Genomic DNA, 20604 nt, shown 5'->3' on the forward strand with positions numbered 1-20604 from the left:
AGATCTCATTCAACAGTGTGCAAAGCTCAGGTCAACACTATTTGTGTTATGGAGGGGGGATTGCACACAGACAAAGGCACTGAGTTATTGGGGGCTACCAACAGTAATCAGAAGCTTTTATGATGGTTTCCTCCATGACTATACTGTGTGGGTAGTATCTGCAGGGTCATCTAAATGGAAATTATTGAGACGTAATCCTTACCCATTCCTGCCCTTAAAGTGGACCCAAATTAAAAATACAAGATTTCAGAAATAAAATCTATTTTCTAAATTATGATAATAAATAGCAGCCTTTTTTTCAGCTGCATGATGACAAATATAAAATATTTTACATTTATTGGAGGAACCCCTCCCTTCCTTTCAAATTGCCGGGATTTTTCCGGCAAACTGGTGAAGTAGGTGGTGTCTGGCAATGGAGGAATTGCTAATGGCTGCCCCCAGTATAACCCTAGCTATGAAAAGAGAATGGTGAAAAGCATGAACTGAAATGCTCATAGGTTTGAAGGAGTGTTTATTTATCTTTGTATGTGTCAGAATGGTGCAACAAAAAATTTTTAATTAAAAAAAATGTTTGGTTTGCGTCCGCTTTAACAGATTCAGTTCCCAGCAAGTGTGTTCAGGTTTCAAACAAGTATTCTGTGGATGGGAAGAAAGGAATTAGATGAAAGACTAATACATACAGGCTATTAAAATAACCACACAGTCATTAAACGATAACAGATATCAGATGATGGTTACTGGATGTCTTTAGGTCCACCAAATCTCCAGGTCATAAAACTGCTTGAGGTCAATCAAGCAATCCACCGGAGGGGATTATTTTGGCTGTTCACCACTGCTTTTCTAAAAGACAATGCATTATGGGAGGTATCTTGCTCCTCTAACCCTTTTTTCATCCATATAAATAACTTGTATGCTTGGCTGAGCAAGAAAAGTGCTGTTGTACGCTAGTCTAAAAAAAGATTTGTATCATACTTGACCTTAACTGAAAGTTTATTCTGTTGGACTTGTTACACTTTATTAGCTCATAGTAGTATTCGAATAGTAGTATTCTAACGCAATACATTTGTCAGCTATGGTTCTTCAAGATTGGCTGGTGAAGGTTCTAAGAGGGTAGTAGAAAAGAAGCATTTTCAGTAATTGTAAGATACAAGCACCCCTACCTTACAGATCTAGCACAACACATTTAGCTTCCTTTGGAATCACAAATATTGTCAAGAGTTCCACTACTGGCTGCTGAGGTGTTCTGATTTGTTTGTGTGACAAGTGGAAGTGGCAGTAATGCTCCAAGACTCAGACAAAGTAGACAAAGTGGAAACCCCAGGAATAGGATTCAGGCATGGTTATAGACGTCACAGTACACATTAAAGAACAACCCTTAGGTAACCATACCAAGGGTGCAGTCAATTGTGTGTGTTATCTCCACCACAGAAGAAGCGTACACCAAAGATCAGATCACTTATTTCCATATGTACACTATAAAATGTGATGTGAGCTATTCTTGCAATTTGGAGATGCACAGTTAGTGGGTGGTGCTTTCACTTTTCTTGCTGTACAATCATAAGTACCAGAGAAATTATGTGTCAAAATTATTAAATATCGAATTTTAAATCAGACTCTAGAAGGCATTTTTGAAACCTTAGGCTAAACAAGTAGGTAGTCAGACAGTACAATTTTTGTATTTGCAAGAAGTTGGCTGAATGTAAGCAGTGAAACTTAAAGAGAACCTGTAACAAAAAAAGTTCCCCTGGGGGGTACTCACCTTGGGAGGGGGAAGCCTCAGGGTTGCAATGAGGCTTCCCCCACCCCTGTAGCTGCAGTCCAGCGCTGGCTCCCCCGAAGTGTTTTGGAATCCTCCCTCGACAAGCCTGACAAGCTCTGATAAGCGCTGATTTATTTACCTTTACTGGCTCCAGCAGGGGAGCTGTTGCGGCTCACCGCACGGAGATAGGCGAAAATAGCCGATCTCCGTCGGGTCCGCTCTACTGGGCTAGCGCAGGAGACTTTCGCCAGCGCAGTACAGCGGACCGACAGCGATCGGCTATTTCTGCCTATCTCCGTGGGGAGAGCCCATACTGCACCTGCGCTGGAGCCGGGAAGGTAAACATTTACATCCTCGCTGTTCAGGGAGTTTTATCACCACCGCCATGGGTCCGAGGAGGATGGGGGAAGCCTCAATAGGATCTGGAGGCTTCCCCCACCCAAGGCGAGTAGCCCCCAGGAGAGGTTTTTAAAGTTACATGTTTTCTTTAAGCATTTTGGCTTATATTGGCTGCTATTTACACATTGTGCACTATGGCGTCAATTCACCAGAGGTTACCGAACTATTTATCACATGGTAGGTCATTTACCTCATGTGATAACTCAGATTAGCAATTCTCCAGAAATATAGGCTGAAATACCGACAGGTTGAAATTTGTGCAAAATTTGTGCATTAAAAGTGCGATAAATAGTAGTTATTCGTTATTTTTTCTCAAAATCACAATTCACCAGGGAACAAAGGGGGTGTGACCATTCGTTATTTTAGATCTATTTATTACCTAAATGTACCTGGATATATGTGGTTTTTCGCACAGCTGCTGCAGGTCACTCTGTAGCTAGTTTACTAGCAGCACACAGTAACAGCTTATACTGTACATACAGTGGCTTGCAAAAGTATTCGGCCCCCTTGAAGTTTTCCACATTTTGTCATATTACTGCCACAAAAATGAATCAATTGTATTGGAATTCCACGTGAAAGACCAACACAGAGTGGTGTACACGTGAGAAGTGGAATGAAAATCATACATGATTCAAAACATTTTTTACAAATCAATAACTGCAAAGTGGGCTGTGCATAATTATTCAGCCCCCTTTGGTCTGAGTGTAGTCAATTGCCCATAGACATTGCCTGATGAGTGCTAATGACTAAATAGAGTGCACCTGTGTGTAATCTAATGTCAGTACAAATACAGCTGCTCTGTGACGGCCTCAGAGGTTGTCTAAGAGAATATTGGGAGCAACAACACCATGAAGTCCAAAGAACACATCAGACAGGTCAGGGATAAAGTTATTGAGAAATTTAAAGCAAGCTTAGGCTACAAAAAGATTTCCAAAGCCTTGAACATCCCACGGAGCACTGTTCAAGCGATCATTCAGAAATGGAAGGAGTATGGCACAACTGTAAACCTACCAAGACAAGGCTGTCCACCTAAACTCACAGGCCGAACAAGGAGAGTGCTGATCAGAAATGCAGTCAAGAGGCCCATGGTGACTCTGGACGAGCTGCAGAGATCTACAGCTCAGGTGTGGGAATCTGTCCATATGACAACTATTAGTCATGCACTGCACAAAGTTGGCCTATGGAAGAGTGGCAAGAAAAAAGCCATTGTTAACAGAAAAGCATAAGAAGTCCTGTTTGCAGTTTGCCACAAGCCATGTGGGGGACACAGCAAACATGTGGAAGAAGGTGCTCTGGCCAGATGAGACCAAAATGGAACTTTTTGGCCAAAATGCAAAACGCCATGTGTGGCAGAAAACTAACACTGCACATCACTCAGAATGCACCATCTCCACTGCCAAATATAGTGGTGGCAGCATCATGCTGTGGGGGTGCTTCTCTTCAGCAGGGACAGGGAAGCTGGTCAGAGTTGATGGGAAGATGGATGGAGCCAAATACAGGGCAATCTTGGAAGAAAACCTCTTGGAGTCTGCAAAAGACTTGAGACTGGGGTGGATGTTCACCTTCCAGCAGGACAATGACCCTAAATGTAAAGCCAGGGCAACAATGGAATGGTTTAAAACAAAACATATTCATTACAATGACCCAGTCAAAGTCCAGATCTAAATCCAATCGAGAATCTGTGGCAAGATCTGAAAACTGCTGTTCACAAACTCTGTCCATCTAATCTGACTGAGCTGGAGCTCTTTTGCAAAGAAGAATGGGTAAATATTTCAGTCTCTAGATGTGCAAAGCTGGTAGAGACATACCCTAAAAGACTGGCAGCTGTAATTGCAGCAAAAGGTGGTTCTACAAAGTGTTGACTCAGGGGGCTGAATAATTACGCACACCCCACTTTGCAGTTATTTATTTGTAAAAAAAAAATTGGAATCATGTATGATTTTTGTTCCACTTCTCACGTGTACACCACTTTGTATTGGTCTTTCACATGGAATTCCAATAAAATTGATTCATGTTTGTGGCAGTAATGTGACAAAATGTGGAAAACTTCAAGGGGGCCGAGTACTTTTGCAAGCCACTGTATTTCAGGCACCAGAGAGCAGCCCATTTACAATATTAAAGGGAACCAGAGATGAATGTTTCACACAAAACAAACATATCAGTCGATAGCTTGTAAAGAATAAATGCTCTACCTGATAATTTTGCCGCTCTGGTGTGTGGCTTTTTTAGTGTTTTTTATCCAATGTGCTTTCATTTTGGTATGATGTGCAGCTGCCTGTAGGAAGTGTCTCTCATAGGAATGAAACTGCATTCATCGTCAGTATCTATGCTGAGTGCACACAGAGCACACAAATCATATTGCGGCCACACTTGACTGTTTCAGAGATTCTCTCTCAGCAGCAGCAGCCTCTCCCATGTCATCACAGTTCTCAGTATGCAAAGCAGGAAATCTGAGCCAGGAGGTGGCAGGCTTGGGCTTGAAAAGACTCCACCGAAGAGTGACTCAGCTCTAATGATTCCAGGTCAAACCTAGACTGAGCCAGATTCTTATCACAGCTGCTAATAGACTAATTAAGCAGATAAGAATGAAACTAAAAGCAGGGTAGGTGTTTACTGTCATATTCCCACTGATAAATGTAATAAAATACATGAGGGTGTTTCGTCTCTGGTTCTCTTTAAGCATATTAAGCAATATTAAGCATTTACAATGTTAAGTGGATGGGTGAAATGAAGGAGGAATTTGGATACATTTTTCATCGGGAGGGAGTGCGAAAATGTATCCAAATACCTCCTCCATTTCACCCATCCACTTAATATTGTAAATGCTTAAAGGGATACTGTAGGGGGGTCGGGGGAAAATGAGCTAAACTTACCCGGGGCTTCTAATGGTCCCCCGCAGACATCCTGTGTTGGCGCAGCCACTCCCCAATGCTCCGGCCCCGCCTCCGGTTCACTTCTGGAATTTCTGACTTTAAAGTCAGAAAACCACTGCGCCTGGGTTGCCGTGTCCTCGCTCCCGCTGATGTCACCAGGAGTGTACTGCGCAGACACAGACCATACTGGGCCTGCGCTGTGCGCTCTTGATGACATCAGCGGGATCGAGGACACGGCAACGCAGGCGCAGTGGTTTTCTGACTTTAAAGTCAGAAATTCCAGAAGTGAACCGGAGGCGGGGCCGGAGCATCGGTGAGCAGCTGCGCGGGCACAGGATGTCTGCGGGGGACCATTAGAAGTCCCGGGTAAGTTCAGCTCATTTTCCCCCGACCCCCCTACAGTATCCCTTTAATATTGCTTAATATGCTTAATATGCAGAACGGAGGGAGGGATTTGTAATGGAAGGAGAGGGTCAAAAAACAGGGAGGGCAACCCTCTGCGGTCACGTGCTGGTAATAATCTCCTCCTCCTACCCACAATCCTTTACTTCCAGCATCCAGAGCAGCAAAGTATCTATTGCAAATCATTAACACCGCATAACTACCAACCGTTTTTCGCTTGGTTTTCGCATCCGTATCGCTCCATTATCGCACCATTATCGCCTGCTACCGAACATTCTTCTAACTATCCTTGCACAGTGGTGAATTGCAAAAAAAATGTATTTTTTATCACTTAGGGCTCGTTTCCACCATAGCGAATCCGCATGCGGCGCCGACATGCGGATTCGCTTGGTACATTGAAGTGGCCGGGGCTGTTTCCATATGTGCGGCGTGCGGGAGCGATTTGGCGGCGGGCCAAATCTGCACGACGGGACCCACAGAATTCGCCTGCGTCGGGAATCCATGCGAATCACCGCTAATGTATTTAATAGGAAAAACGCATGCGTTTTTTACATGCGTTTTTACCTGCGATTCGCGTGCGATTTCGCACCTTTTCAATGTTATTTTGCCCTGGCAGAGTCATGGTTAATTTTGAATGGCACCGTGCCATGCGAAATCACACGCGAAATCGCGGGTAAAAACGCATGCGGAAACGCATCCGCATGCGTTTTTACAAGCGTCGGGATGCCGGCGAAATCGCGTCGCAACAGTGGAAACGGGCCCTTACTAACTCTCCTCTGATGAACTGAGGCCTATGTAACTGGTGGGAGTACTGGTAAAATTGCTGCATGCTACTTCCGCACGGTTAATTTAAAGCTGTTAGCGGAATATGCCCCAACATGTGTTAGGGCTCGTTTCCATTAGTGCGGTGCGGAATTGCCTGCATTCCACCGCGGACGAAATCGCATGCGGGTGCGATTCCGCATGCGTTTTTGCCGCGATTTCGCATGCGATTCCGCATAGGTAAGGCTGTATGCGAATTTAACCATGTCACTGCCTGTGTAAATTAACATTAATTTAATTAATTTAATTAATTAATTAAAAAACGCATGGTCACCCCGCATGCGATTTCCCTATTAGTTACATTAGCGGCGATTCGCGCACATTCCTTCTGCACGCGAAATCTGACGGCCCTGCCGTGCAGATTTCTGCCGCACCAAAAAACGCTGCCGCAGCCGCACAAGTGGAAACAGCCCCATACACTTACATTGCCTATGCGAATCCGCGTGCAGTGCCCGCATGCGGATTCGCTATAGTGGAAACGAGCCCTTAGAGAATGTCAGAGAGAATTTTCCACATTTACTGTTACATAGTTATCTAGTTTAAATACATGATCAAACCTAATACTTTTTCTGTTTCATTTGTTAAACTAGGTTTTCTTCATCTACTTTTAGGAACTGTATGAAAATCAGATGGAGTTTTAGGTCACATTCATTTAAAAAAATTGAAGATTTTAAAGGGTCGACAAACTTTGAAGCACCACTTTAAGTATTAGGCCCCTTTTACACTTGGGGCGGTCCATTGCGTTGTGTTGTGCAAAACCGCCGCATTCCGTCGCAGAAATAGTAAGCTCTCTATGGGGCTATCACACTGAATGCAGTGCATTGTGGTGTGGCAGGTCCCTGCACTAATCGCACCACACCAAGTGTAAAAGCAGCCGTAAAGTAACCAACCCTTTTTATTATTGTGAGCACTAACATTAATAATAACGGTATAGTATTAAAGTCCCAATGTCACACTTATAGAAAAGGCACACAGATATCCATATCAGGGACCATATTTTGTGTATGAGCACATTCTATTAACAAGTATATAGTGCATTAAAATAAAAAACATCATCCAGCCAGTGGGGAAACACTGTGCAAATATAAATGTTTCAAATGCATAAAGAGCTACATATAGTTACACATTCGGTCAGGGGACGTTTTCATGTGTGTTAAAGTAAGATGCAGCATCAATGTTTGTTGTGTTATTATTGATATTAAAGCCATATGAGTTAATTCGCCAGTGTATCATGTGCCATCTCCCATCTCTTTGTATACTGTACAAATGTGTATACGTATGGAAAGTGAACACTTAAAGAGACACTGAAGCGGAAAAAAATATATGATATAATGAATTGGTTGTGTACTATGAATAATTACTAGAAGATTAGCAGCAAAGAAAATATTCTCATATTTTTATTTTCAGGTATATAGTGTTTTTTCTAACATTGCATCACTCTATAATATGTGCAGATTACACAACACTCAGCATTCAAAATGAGTCTTTCAGAGCAGTCTGTGAAGTAGTGACCTCTCCTCTAGCAGAGGAAAAGTAAACAGTTCAATTACAGTTGAGATAATAAAAGTCAGATAACAGCCCTCTCCACGACTAAGTTAGTCGGAGAGCTTAATAGCTTTTTTGCATAGAGATAACAACTGGAGTTTCTCAACTCTTCCTGTACTGGAAACAATTAGACTGATGTATCTGATCTTAATGTTTTTTTTCTTAGCTGTACTACACATACAAATCATAATATCATCATTTTTTTTCGCTTCAGTGTCTCTTTAAGCTAGTTATTATAGATACGGTAATCTAAAAATTGTTATTGTGTGTTGCTCTATAAACAGATCAATGTATTTTCACTTTATGGTTATATTTTTACACCCATCGAGAATAAAAAATATTTAAGAAAATTCTCTGGAACAGAAAGAAATCTGTATGCTTTCTAACTAATTCTGCATTTTAAAAACAGTGCTGTGTCAGCCTGACAAAAGAAACCTAAAGCCTGCTTTTTCAATCTAATAACAGAACCCTACTGGCATATAGTAGAATGTAATAATTTATATTTGTATAACCCTTCCCTCCCAATGATGTTTAGCTTAGGTTATGATGTCATGTAACCTTCCACCCCAGTGCAGATCATGCTTACTTTATAGAGGGGGGAAAAACATTCCTCTGTCATTCACCTTGTCAGCAGTAAAGATGCCAGCATCTCTGATAAATGTAACAATGTAAACCAGGATGAGGTAAGACATCAACTAAATAATTTCTAATTTAATTTTGTAAACATAAACAGTTTTATATAATAATTTTATATAATAAGTTGTACGCAGTAAAGTTCTTCTTTAAGCTAGGTATATGCTATGCAATGGTTTTATTCAATTGGATATTTGGTTTAATGAAAACACTGATTTGAATGGAAATTGATTAAAAACGAGGGCCCATTTGAGTGGGTCAGGCCAATTTTTTCTATTGACTGTAGGAGGAAGTGGCGGGAGATCAATGGGCAGTTAGCTTTGTACTTAAAGCGGTATAAAACCCTGACATAATATTCAATAAAAATATGTTTTCCTACTTTTTATATGCCATACGGTTATCATATTTGCTTTTGTGCATAAGTATTATTATTAATTTAGAAATTGCAAGTTCCCAAAGTACACTTTTTTTGCTCTGAGAGCTGACTTTGCATTTTATTCATAACTTTTTTTTTTCTTCTTGAAATATAAGCAGAAAAGCTTTTTGAGTGTCTGTCTGTGTTCAGGAGAGTCTGCAGTGTCAGAGAAGTGTTTGTTTACATTCCTCACTTGATACAATTAAATACAAGATAACATTATCTCCAGTTCAGATGTGTCCAGCTTTTCCGGCAGGGAGCTTTTAAGTCCTGTGTTTAACCCTTTGAATGCTGTTCTAGTAAAAACAAAATGGTGGTAGTATATAATATGCTGTAAATAATGTTTTAGAGCAAAGAAGAAATTCTAGGTTTTATTCCGCTTTAACAAAGCCAGCATGGTGACATTTCAAAGAGTTTTGTTGAATCTGATCGTGCTCAAGTGGTGAAATATTCTAAACTTCCCGATCAATTCAATCAGAGAGATATTGTTTCCTGGATCTTGTGACTGTTATATAGGGTATCATGTCCTTTAGCCAACAAATGGTGTCATCCTTACTCAAAAACTTTTTGTTCAGTAAATAAACTGATTTTATTGGTTGCCAGTATGAACGCTTTAATATCTCACTTATCATAGAAATTATAATTCTTTGGGTCAATGGACTTACAAAGCAACATGGACTTGCAATGTAACACCTTTTTTTCAACCTGTTTTAAATATTACAACACTCAGCTACATAAAAAATAGAAGCATCAGCCAATCACCCAGGCGTCTGTAGCACAAATAGTGGCATGATCTAGAAAGTTATCAGATTAGCCCCTATAATTATAGAACATTCTTTAGAAATACCAAAATAGAGTTGTAGCAAAAAATAAATAAAGTAAACTTTTTTTGTTGTTGAACAATCCCTCCTCTATGGGCACAAGATTCCTTCTCTAAAAATAAATGCCCCCTTTGGAGATAGAGCAAAGGATTATGGTGTTAGGAGGATGGAACAATATCAGTACAAACATGAGACCAAATGAGGCCCTGCAGCATTTATGCATAGTGTGCTCATGCCATTGTTATTACAAGCTCAGGGTCTGCCTTTTTGTCTCTTGATAAGTTATTTTAAGAGTATTGTTTAGTGAATTAGAAAGCTTGCAGCCACCTTCTGGAAGCAGCACAGGCATCTAAATCTGTCTGTCAGTTCAGGTAATGGCTAATAAATTATGGGCAACATATGTTTAGCGTTTGTCAATGTGAAACAGATACATGTGCAGTCATGTCACAAGCTAATGACAGAGACTAGCCAAATCTCACACGTATCTTTCCTGTTGTGTTATTTAATTAGGTCTATTGTGTCTTATCCAGTATAAACTTAGGCTAACCCCACTCACAATTCAACTTGGTCATAAAGTATTTCCCCTCAAACAATTTTTTTCTTACCTTTAGATTTTATCAGAATTGCTGATTACACAACATGTAATATTGTCAACAAAGATATCCATACATATATACACTTAATGCCTTAGTTCACCCTTATTGTTAGCAAAGCTGAACAGAGGAACAATGGCGATACACAATTTTCTTACTCAATGCAGCTGTTTTAGAGAGTTGCAGCTGTTTTAGAGAGTTATTCTGAAGCTACTTCCTATGTTGCTAAGTTTTTATCACTTTGTGGCCAGCACTTCAGCCCAGCATATTTCATATCATTGTGAGACTGTGCTGAGCAGCAGTGATGACCACAGAAAAAAATCTTTCAGACAGAGAAGAAGTGAGAAAAGTTAGGTGGTCTGGTTGATGATGAGATGGGGTAACAGTTTGGGAAGCTTTCTGTTCAGTAATATTGCACTGCTGTTTCAATAGTAAGAGAAGCAAAAGGATGTAGCCAACCAAGTACATGGAATATATTTATGCCAAAAAGTAAAGACATACAAATTTCAAAACACTATGCATTCCTAAATAATGCATTAAAAAAATAGACAATCTATTGCAGGGGGTCTGGAGATTAAATATAAATTATGCATAAATAAGACCAACTAAGTATTAAAGTTAATCAAAAGCATAAAGGAATGTTTGAAAGGCATGAAATTATGTTAATCAAAATGGGGGGGGGAGGGGGGAGATCGGGTCTTGGCAAACATCATCTTTCATAAAGAGATAGATGCTGTAATAATGTTCTGAGACTCTGTTATAAATTATACAATTATAATTGTAAAGTATGAAGCTTTTGGAGATTAAGTTTTCAAATTTAAATGTAAAAATCTGTTATGTTTCTGTGTTTTCTGCAGCCATTCAGGCAGGCTCAAGACCCCTAGAGCTTGTTAGATGTTAGATGCTTTGTTGTTCATACATTCCATATAGCCATTTCTCTGAATGCCTAGGCAGTGGGGAAGCAATGCAAGAGTTCATGGGAAAGAAGCACATCCAAGTTGGGTCTGGTGTGCAGCTGACATTACTGGGAGGATTTCAAGGAGACACGATGGCATAATTTCCCAGAGGCCAAGTGCAACCGAATGCCATGCTGCTTACCTCAGAGGATTCCAGGATTTACATTGGTCTGTTGGGATTAACTAATAGGTGGCTTGATCTGTGGTGGCAAATTCAATCATACCAGCGCCAGGGGTCTTGTGCAAGAGTGGACCAATGGTAAAGTATCTGTTCAGTGAAGCAAGAAGGACATAAAAGAAGGATCTTAAAAATACACATAAATACCATTTATTCTAAAAAATGTTTTTAACAGAATAAAACTAAAACCAAATATGCTGGTATGTGTACAAAAAACCCCCCGTATTAATTCATCTTTCTGGGTGTTATTTAGTCCTCTCCTATCTGGTGAGTTGTTTTCCGGGAACAGAGGAGGTTGCCATCTTCCCTCACAAGGAGCCCCCCTGTTGAATGCTATTTGGGCTGGTTAGCTCTGCAGGGGAGGATACAGGTTTGCTGGCTCCTTTACAATACAAGACAATAGACTAAAGGCTCATACACACATCAGACTATAGTCTTTGGAAACTGAAAGATCACAGACCAATCTTACCACCCTTCATGTAGTATGAGAGCCATACTCTACACAGTCTATTCTATGGAGCTGAACTCCACATCAGACAGAAATCTTTGCAAGATGCTGCACACACAGATGCTGTACAGACACAAAAGATCAGTATCTGCAAAAGATCTGTTCCTGCTAAAATCCATTCCTGCAAATTGCAATGAAAGTCTATGAGATCTGCAGATCATCATACACACATGATTTAACTGACATTCATCTGCAGATCAAGCAATCATCTGCAGATCTGAAAATCCATCCTGGTGGATCTGATCTGCAGATGAATGTCAGTTAAATCATGTGTGTATGATGATCTGCAGATCTCATAGACTATAATTGCAATTTGCAGGAATGGATTTTTGGCAGGAACAGATTTTTTGCAGCTACAGATCTTTTGAGTGTGTGCAGCATCTGTGTGTGCAGCATCTTGCAAAGATTTTTTTTCTGATGTGGAGTGCAGCTCCATAGAATAGACTGTGAAGGTATGGCTCTCATACTACATGAAGGGTGGTAAGATTGGTCTGTGATCTTTCATTTTCCAAAGACTATAGTCTGATGTGTGTATGTAGCCTAAGAAGGATAGAGATCCCTAGAGAACAATTGGTTAATTGATAAGAAGCAATGTTAGAAGACCATTTATTTTAGACCAATATCATTGAAATAATATTGTATAAATGTTTAGGGAATTAGAACAATGCTTTCCGGGATACACTTCATCAGGCTGAGGTCGCCACACACCATACAATTTATTTTATGTTTCTTTTCAATTTAAGAATTAGAATAATTTTTTACGATTGATTGTAACATTTGAAAAAACCTGACCAATGTGCCACACACACGTGTTCATTGTTTTCCCAGTTAAGAAAATAAATGATTGAAACCTCAGAAAAAATTGCTTGGCTCTTTAAATAAAGAATTTAACAACTTACTCTACATCATTTTCATAAAGATTGATCAGAAAAATTCACCACGCCTGGGTTGAGTTTTAATGAAAAAAAAAACTTTGCTTTATCTGTACAACTGATTATTTTTATTAAAATGTCATAACATTGGATAATTTTATTGTATCAGGTGTGGCCATCTTAAGTCAGTGAAAGCCCTGTCTGTCTGGAGCATACAAGTACTTATAAAAGTCAGGAAATTGGGTAGAATGGTATGCTTAGGGGATGGGAAGTTCATCAGAGCATGTTATTTTAATGACGACTGGCATGCACTGATAGGGAAACATGCATGAGCATCCATGGATCTTTATTCTTTTTAATTTTGCTGTTCTCAGCATCTGCTGTGCAGAGAGTCAAGCTGACCCAGAATTCCCTCTACATTTTTGCCGTCAGTGCGTCAGGCACATAAGTGATCACTTCCTATCAAGTATAAGCCGACCCCCAACTTTTACCTAAAAATCCTGGAAAAAATAGGATAGGAAATGCAAGAGCATTAGGTCAGTAACAATGACTGTATTTATAGAGAGAAACACTGTAAAAAATATGTACGCCCAGTGAGAACTTAAATCACATTCACTCCTATCCATATTTTGTACAATAAAATAGCTGTTATCACATGCAGAGTGCTGCAGCGATGGCACATTTGGTAGGCGATTGCAATTGCGATCAGTTTGAACCAGCCATAAAAAGTCTCAACGGACCACATCTTAATGTAAGCACAATAATTATTACTATAGACTACAATAACCATAGCAAATTAACTAAACATGGTTGCCCAAGGGGAAGGAAGAGAGGGAACTTTGAACCCAAAGTTACACTGTTCATAAAAATAAAGAAAAGCTCTAACCTGTTGTCAAATGCTTTTCTTTCACTAATGACAGCTTGCCCCCATCCCTCGAGAGCACCCTCAGCACAATGTGTAACAAAAAAAGCTGAGCTGCAATAATGATAGAGTGCCCCCCGTCCCCCGCTTGCTGCTATGTATAAAGTAATCCGCCTCCCCCCTCACACGGATTACCGCTATGCATATCCACGTGCCCCTCCTCCGCTATCCACTATGTGTAAAGTATGGTAATCCGCAGCATATTCCCTCTCCCCCAGACCGGAGGGTATGGCCAACCTTTGAAGTGTCCTCTGTGTCTCCCGGGAATCAGAATATGCAGCGGTGGCGTGAGTGATTCTTCCCGAACCACGCTGAGATGCCTCTTCCTGTCAGTCACAGGCTCGTTGCTATGGCGCTCTCTAGTTGCGTCTCTATCACATGTGCCAATGCAAGTGTCATAGCAAAGAGCCTGCGACGGACAGGAAGAGAGGCATCCCGACACAGCGTGGTTTGGAATCGCTCCCACCGCGGCTGCATATCCTGATACCCAGGGAACACGGAGGACACTTCAAAGGTTGGCCATACCCTCCGGTCTGGGGATTACCATACTTTATACATAGCGGCAAGCGGAGGAGGGGGGGCACGTGGATTACTATACGCATAGCGGCAATCGGAAGGGACGCGCATTACTTTACACATAGCGAGCAGGGGAGAGGGCTATCGCGATCATTAGCGCTGCTCAGCTTTTTTTTCTTTACACATTGCGGTGAAGGGTGCGCACGGGGGAGGAAGGTTTTAATGACTGGCTCGAGCATAATCCGAGACCCTGACTTTTGGGCCACTTTTTTGGCCTCAAAAACTCGGCTTATACTCGAGTATATACAGTATATTTAAAAGCAGTAATTCAGAAATCAACTACCATGAGGTGCCATGTAATAGGTATTACATGTATACATTCTATTTTTGGAGTTCTTCCTAGAAGCGATGTAATAGTGGGGGCATGTAGATGAAGACACATGCTATGTATGTTGTCAGGCACTGAATGCATAGAATGACAGCTGCATGTTTATGTGGTCAGGGCATACAGAATATTTTCTTAAGGTAAGTTTTAGCTGAATGTACAGAAAAATTTCAAGCCATAATTATAAGAGGGAGAAGGGGCTGCTTGCCGGTATTTTATTCTGAATTATTGGCCTTTTCTTGCCAGAACATTTATAAACAACTGAAAATGGTTAAAATAGGGGCATTATTCACAGAAAGGTATGGTCAATGAAATGCAAATAATTCTGAGTTGATGCAGGATTCTGCAAATTTCATATGTTCATTTGTGCATCTTGAAAAAAGTCCAGTTGAATTTGGCAAGACTTGATTGGTCCATTTTCAAGCTGCATAAATTTAAATACAAATCTTGCATCAACTCAGAATGCATCTTATTGATCATCCCTTCTCACAGGGTTTAGCGCTTCTGAAAATGCCATTATATTTTGACACTTTTGGTATTGATTGCAACTTTTATAATGAGACAAACAGGCCATTAGAGACCATTCTGCTGATACTCTGCCTGTTAAGCCCAATCTACACGATACGATTCTTTGTGCGATTCGATTACGGTTATATTTACGATCTGATTAAATCCAACATGTCCGATCAGGATTCGATTAAATTCGATTTGCCATTGTTTTGCAATGGCAAATCAAATTGAATCGAATCCCGATCGGACATGTCAGATTTAATCGGATCGTAAATAGAATCGTAATCAAATCGCACAAATAATCGTATCGTGCAGATTGGGCTTAACCCTCCTGGCGGTAACCCTGACCTGAGCTCGGGGTAGGAAAAATCAGCTGTTATAGGTAAGCCCGAGCTCAGGTCGGGGCAGTGAAAAAACTGCTGTGCCTGCGTACTGGAGTCCCGCGCGCCGATCGGCGCTGCTCAGCGGGACTCCTACACCTGTCCCCCAAAGTTTGCCACAATTGTCCGGCTGCCGGGATCCCCATATCCCCGGTAATCTTGCGGGGACCCGGCGGCCATGTGATCGGAGCAGCAGCGACGGTGGCGGCGGCACATATACCTTTGTTGCAGGAGTCCCTGTGCGATCGGCGCTCTCCAGGGACTTCTGCCTCTCTCCCCCAGCAGCAGAGATGTTTGTCTGGCCGCTGGGACCCCCATATCCCCGTTATTCTCTTGGGGACCCGGCGGCCAATCAGAGGAGCGGCGGTGTGACGCAGGGCGGCGTGACGTCATGCGGGTGGGGCGGGAAATTTGAAAAATGGTATTCATTGGCTGCAAAGTGCATTTTATTGGATACACATGAATCAAATACATGTGTATCTAATACACTGTTGCCATTTGGTTGTGAGCTGTGCTGTGAGCTGTGCTGTGAGCTGTGAGCTGTGCTGTGAACTCTGATCTTCCTACCGATTTGTGTACCAACCTCTGCCTGGATTTTTGACTACCCTTTTTGCCTTCTGATTCTGCCTGATATTGGATTTCTGTGTACCGACCTCTGCCTGGATTTTGACCTACGTTTTTTGCCTGCTGATTCTGCCTGTTATTGGATTTCTGTGTACCGACCTCTGCCTGGATTTTTACTACGCTCTTTTCCTGTAACCTGCTATGGCGTCATCCTCGAAGCGTCTCACAGCGGAAGCGCTGATGCAGTTCGAGGACAGCGATCTGGATTTGCAGTCACTGGAGGACAGTGATGCGCCTGGCAACCTGTTGTCTGATTCTGACAGCGACTCCATCACCAGCGACACGGAGGAGGTTAGTGACGCACGTGTTTGGTGCCCAGTCAACACCACTCAGGGAAGCCCCTGCAGAAATGGTACTGGTCGACGAACCAAATAATCGCTACCCCCTTCTTTGGTACGGTAATGTCGGAGTACCGTTTTGGACTATCATGAAGTTTCTACACTTCGCAGACAACACCACCTTCGATGAGTCAACCCACCCAGCGCCAAAGTTGAAAAAGATCTGGGAAGTTTTTCAGCTGGTGATGGAAAACTTCCGCAACACTTATGTGCCACAGAGGGACATAAGTGTGGATGAAAGCTTGATGGCGTACAAAGGCCGACTGTCCTGGATACAATACATCGCGTCCAAGAGGGCCCGGTTTGGAGTGAAGTCCTACATGTTATGCGAGGCATCAACGGGCTACATCTGGAACAGCATACTGTACACCGGGAAAGGGACACAATTTAACCCTGATTTCAGCAGCTACGGGCTGGCGACTTCATCTGTGCTGTCTTTGGTGGAGCCCTTGTTGAATAAGGGGTACTGTGTGATCACAGATAATTTTTACAGTTCACCTGAACTGTTTGAAATACTCATCAGGAGCAAAACTGATGCCTAGGGCACCGTTCGTCCTAACCGGTGAGAAATGCCAACTACCTTCGCCAAGCAAAAGCTAAAATCTGGGGACATTGTGGCTTGGCAGAAAGGAAAAATGTTGGCACTCCGCTGGCGTGACAAGAAGGACGTGTGTATGCTCAGCACTGTCCATGATGCTTCATCTACCACCACCACAACGCGAGGAGGGAAAGTTCTGGACAAGCCACAAGTCATCCTGGACTACAACCATACAATGGGTGGGGTGGACCGAGCTGACCAGGCGATGACGTACTACCCCGCAGTCCGCAAACAACAAAAAAAATATTACAAAAAATGTTTTCGTCATCTGCTGGAACAATCTCTGTGGAATGTGTTCATTTTGTATAAGCAACGCAGTGACAGGCCAGGAACACATTCCGACTTTATATGGAAAATGTGCGAAAGCATGTCTGAAGTACCAGACTTCATCAGCAGATGTGCGAATTGGGCGCCGTGCATCATATGTTGTCAATCCTGAGCGCCTCACTGGCCGCCACTTTTCAGACTATATTCCACCCACTCCGAAAAAAGCTGCACCAACTAGGATGTGCATTGTTTGCTACAGCAAGACGGATAGCAAGGGTAAGAAAGTCCGCAAAGAAACCCTCTCTACTGCCCGGACTGTAATGTCGCCCTGTGTGCTGTTCCATGTTTTAAGATCTAACACACACGGGAGGTGTATTAGTTATACACTGTACTGCATGTACATACTGTATATATAATCTGCTGCTTATTTGTACAGTTTTGCTATTATTTCAGTTTATTGATAAATTTAATTTTTTCAGCAAATGTGTGTTACAGTCTTTTATTTATATGCAGGATATCTTTCAGGCCTTTATTCTGATATATTTTGGTGAGTTAAGACTTAATAATTGGATGCCTAAAATTCTTGAAAAAAATGTACCGCTTTTGACTTATAATTCCAGACAGAAATGAACTGCCAGGAGGGTTAATACTTTTAGCCATACACCTAGCACAAGCATGGGAAGGGAAGGCAAATGGCAGCAATGATCATACCCTCCAGCATTGTCAGCAAACCTGACCACACTCCCTGGAGGGACCTCCAGGTTCTAATTCTCTCTTCTACCTCTGGAGGTTCCCTATAGGTAGAAATACATGTCCTGATTGACTGGGCTAAAAGATAATGAGTAAAATTGTTTCTCCCCTTTCAATAGCAATTACTCAAAAATAGGGAGAAGAGGAGAGAAGAGAAAAAGAGAGGGCAGCTAGAGCAAACCATGGGAGTAGAGGACGACCACGTAAACCTTCGACAAGGCTGCTTACTGACAGAGAAAAGCTGTCAAATTAAATTAGCACTTCCTGGAGGCTGTGAAACAGAAAGATCTGCTTGTGAACTGATGCTTTCTCTAGTATTTCCATGTTAGCAGGGTAATCAGAATAACATATATTCGACATAGCGCCCCTTTAAACATTTGGGTATTTGAATTTTACTGTGAGCGAAAAAAAACAGGCAGCCCTCCAGAGTGATTTTAAAACTAGATAATGCTGCTGCTCTTTGTTTATCTCTCTTTCACCTTGCCCCCCATGACATACAAACACAGCTGAGAGATTTATCGCTGGTGAAGTTTTTCAGCGTTTTAGGTAGGATCACATTTTGGCAATGTCAAGAGGATGAAATTGAATGAAGAGTAAAGCAAAACGCCATTATTTTCATGTTCAGTTTTGTAGCTCTTTCTGAAAGATAAATATTGTTCTTACTATGCAAAAAGACACTTTTAACCAGAGCTTATTTATTCAGTCATCACAGATTTTGCAATGCTAATAGGTGATGACATGCAGGGATCACTCCTCATTCCATATCAGACAACTAGTACATTACGCAACACATACTTAATGCAAGATTTTTACATCAAAGTATTACAGTATACATTACATCTGGCCTTACTAATGACTGAGCTGTCCTTGGGGGCATATTTGGCAACCAGTTCTTACAACTCATTAAAAGCTAAACTAAAGGAAATCTTGTACATTATTTGCTGGGGAACCAGCCCCACCCCAGTTTTGTGCATTGTCTTCTTGGCTTTGTAAGCTGACCAGTGACCACCTGCCTTGGTAGCTTGTATCACATATGCAAGGAATAAAGTAAACCTACATGTTATAAATAACCTAAAAAGCACATACTATATGCAGCCCTTTCATACAATGCGGAATCAATCCAAACATACCACCCAAAACATAATCTCTGCTATAGAAAATAATTACTCCTCATGTCAGCTCTAATTATCTCCTCACACACCCACATTCACAAGACTTCTCACAAGCTTACTTAGTCCTCTTAGTCCACTTGCAAAATCAATTCAGTGCCGATTGACAGTCACGAACTTCAACTGCAGTCTTAAAATGCATCTCTTTGGGCAAGCATGTGATGTGATTTAAGACGTTAGCTAGCAACTGATCCAATCAAACCTCATTCTCTACTTCTTTCCTAGTTCCTAGTTAGTGCACCATAGCTTACCCAATACCTTCACCATGTGTTTCGCACCTTTATTCTTGTAGACTGTCAGCTGACATGGGCACTTGGGCAGGGCCACTCTTCCTAGCTGTACACTGACTTGCTTTTTCTGCAGTAGAGCAAGATATAATGTATGACTGCATTGTCTGCATTTTCTTTGTTTGTACTATATTATTGTTTGTGTTGCCATGCCACTCAATCACCCTTTCTCCTTATGGGAGAGAAATGAAGCCTAAGTGCAGTAACAATGGACATCACAAAGGCAGTTTGGGCACAAGGAGAAGCAGTGTGGTCTGCATGGAGAGGGAGTCACATTTAATAAAGCTACAAGGACATTTGGGAGAGAATATTACCGATAATAGTGTATCAGTAAAATGACCAATATTCTACTAGTGGTTAATATGGGTTGTACAATAATGGTAATTTTACAGATATTCTACTATTGTGCAGGGAGCAATTCTGATATTATTATTATTATTTATTGTGTTTATAAAGCACCAACATATTATGCATATTACGATATAAAAATATTGATCGTTTTTATTGCTGTTTTGCTACCACCTAACCCTATTCTCACTTGAACCCTCCCTCTACCGATGTCTAACCCTAACCGCCCCCTGCAATATCCGCTGATATCAATGCTGGATTTAGTTAAGTCAATGCAAAATTTTAAGTTGCTAACTGAGCTTTCACCTAATTGGAACTCTAACTCCTAACACTGACTAATTTCAACCTCTGCTGCCTTTCTCACCCTAAGAAAAACTTTCAGTACTTTTACAGTTTATGAGGACATTCATGTTGCTTGATTCTGTTATGCAGAATGGTCGCCATAACAATTCGCACTTCATTATGGGTGGATAAGTGACACCACTGGCGCTTGATGTATGTCTGGCTTTTTTTTTAGGGACATAAAGGAATATTTTGCACTAGTAAAAAGGCCCGCCCGTTAAAAAACAGGCACTAGGTCACAGCCACTACCCCCCCCCCCCCACAATGCGCGCACATACGTGTCCCGCTTGCTCGTTCCCCACCAGTGTCTGAAGTATATGCACACAGGGAGCTGCTTGCTTGGCAGTTGGAAAAAGCTGTTATTTCCCACAATGCAGTGAGAACCTCTGTAA

The 20604-nt window shown here is 41.5% G+C and overlaps 1 long non-coding RNA gene across 1 annotated transcript; it reads right to left on the reverse strand.

Moving 5' to 3' along the window:
* Positions 1-494: 494 nt before the first annotated feature.
* On the reverse strand, positions 495-20545 carry LOC137563897 (uncharacterized). Its single transcript, XR_011030464.1, has 4 exons — positions 20491-20545; positions 19514-19592; positions 11361-11486; positions 495-636 (listed from the first exon to the last, which is right to left on the reverse strand). It is a non-coding gene; the product is annotated as an uncharacterized lncRNA (long non-coding RNA).
* Positions 20546-20604: the final 59 nt, after the last annotated feature.

This window comes from Hyperolius riggenbachi, chromosome 3 (assembly GCF_040937935.1).
Source record: "Hyperolius riggenbachi isolate aHypRig1 chromosome 3, aHypRig1.pri, whole genome shotgun sequence".
NCBI lineage: Eukaryota > Metazoa > Chordata > Amphibia > Anura > Hyperoliidae > Hyperolius > Hyperolius riggenbachi.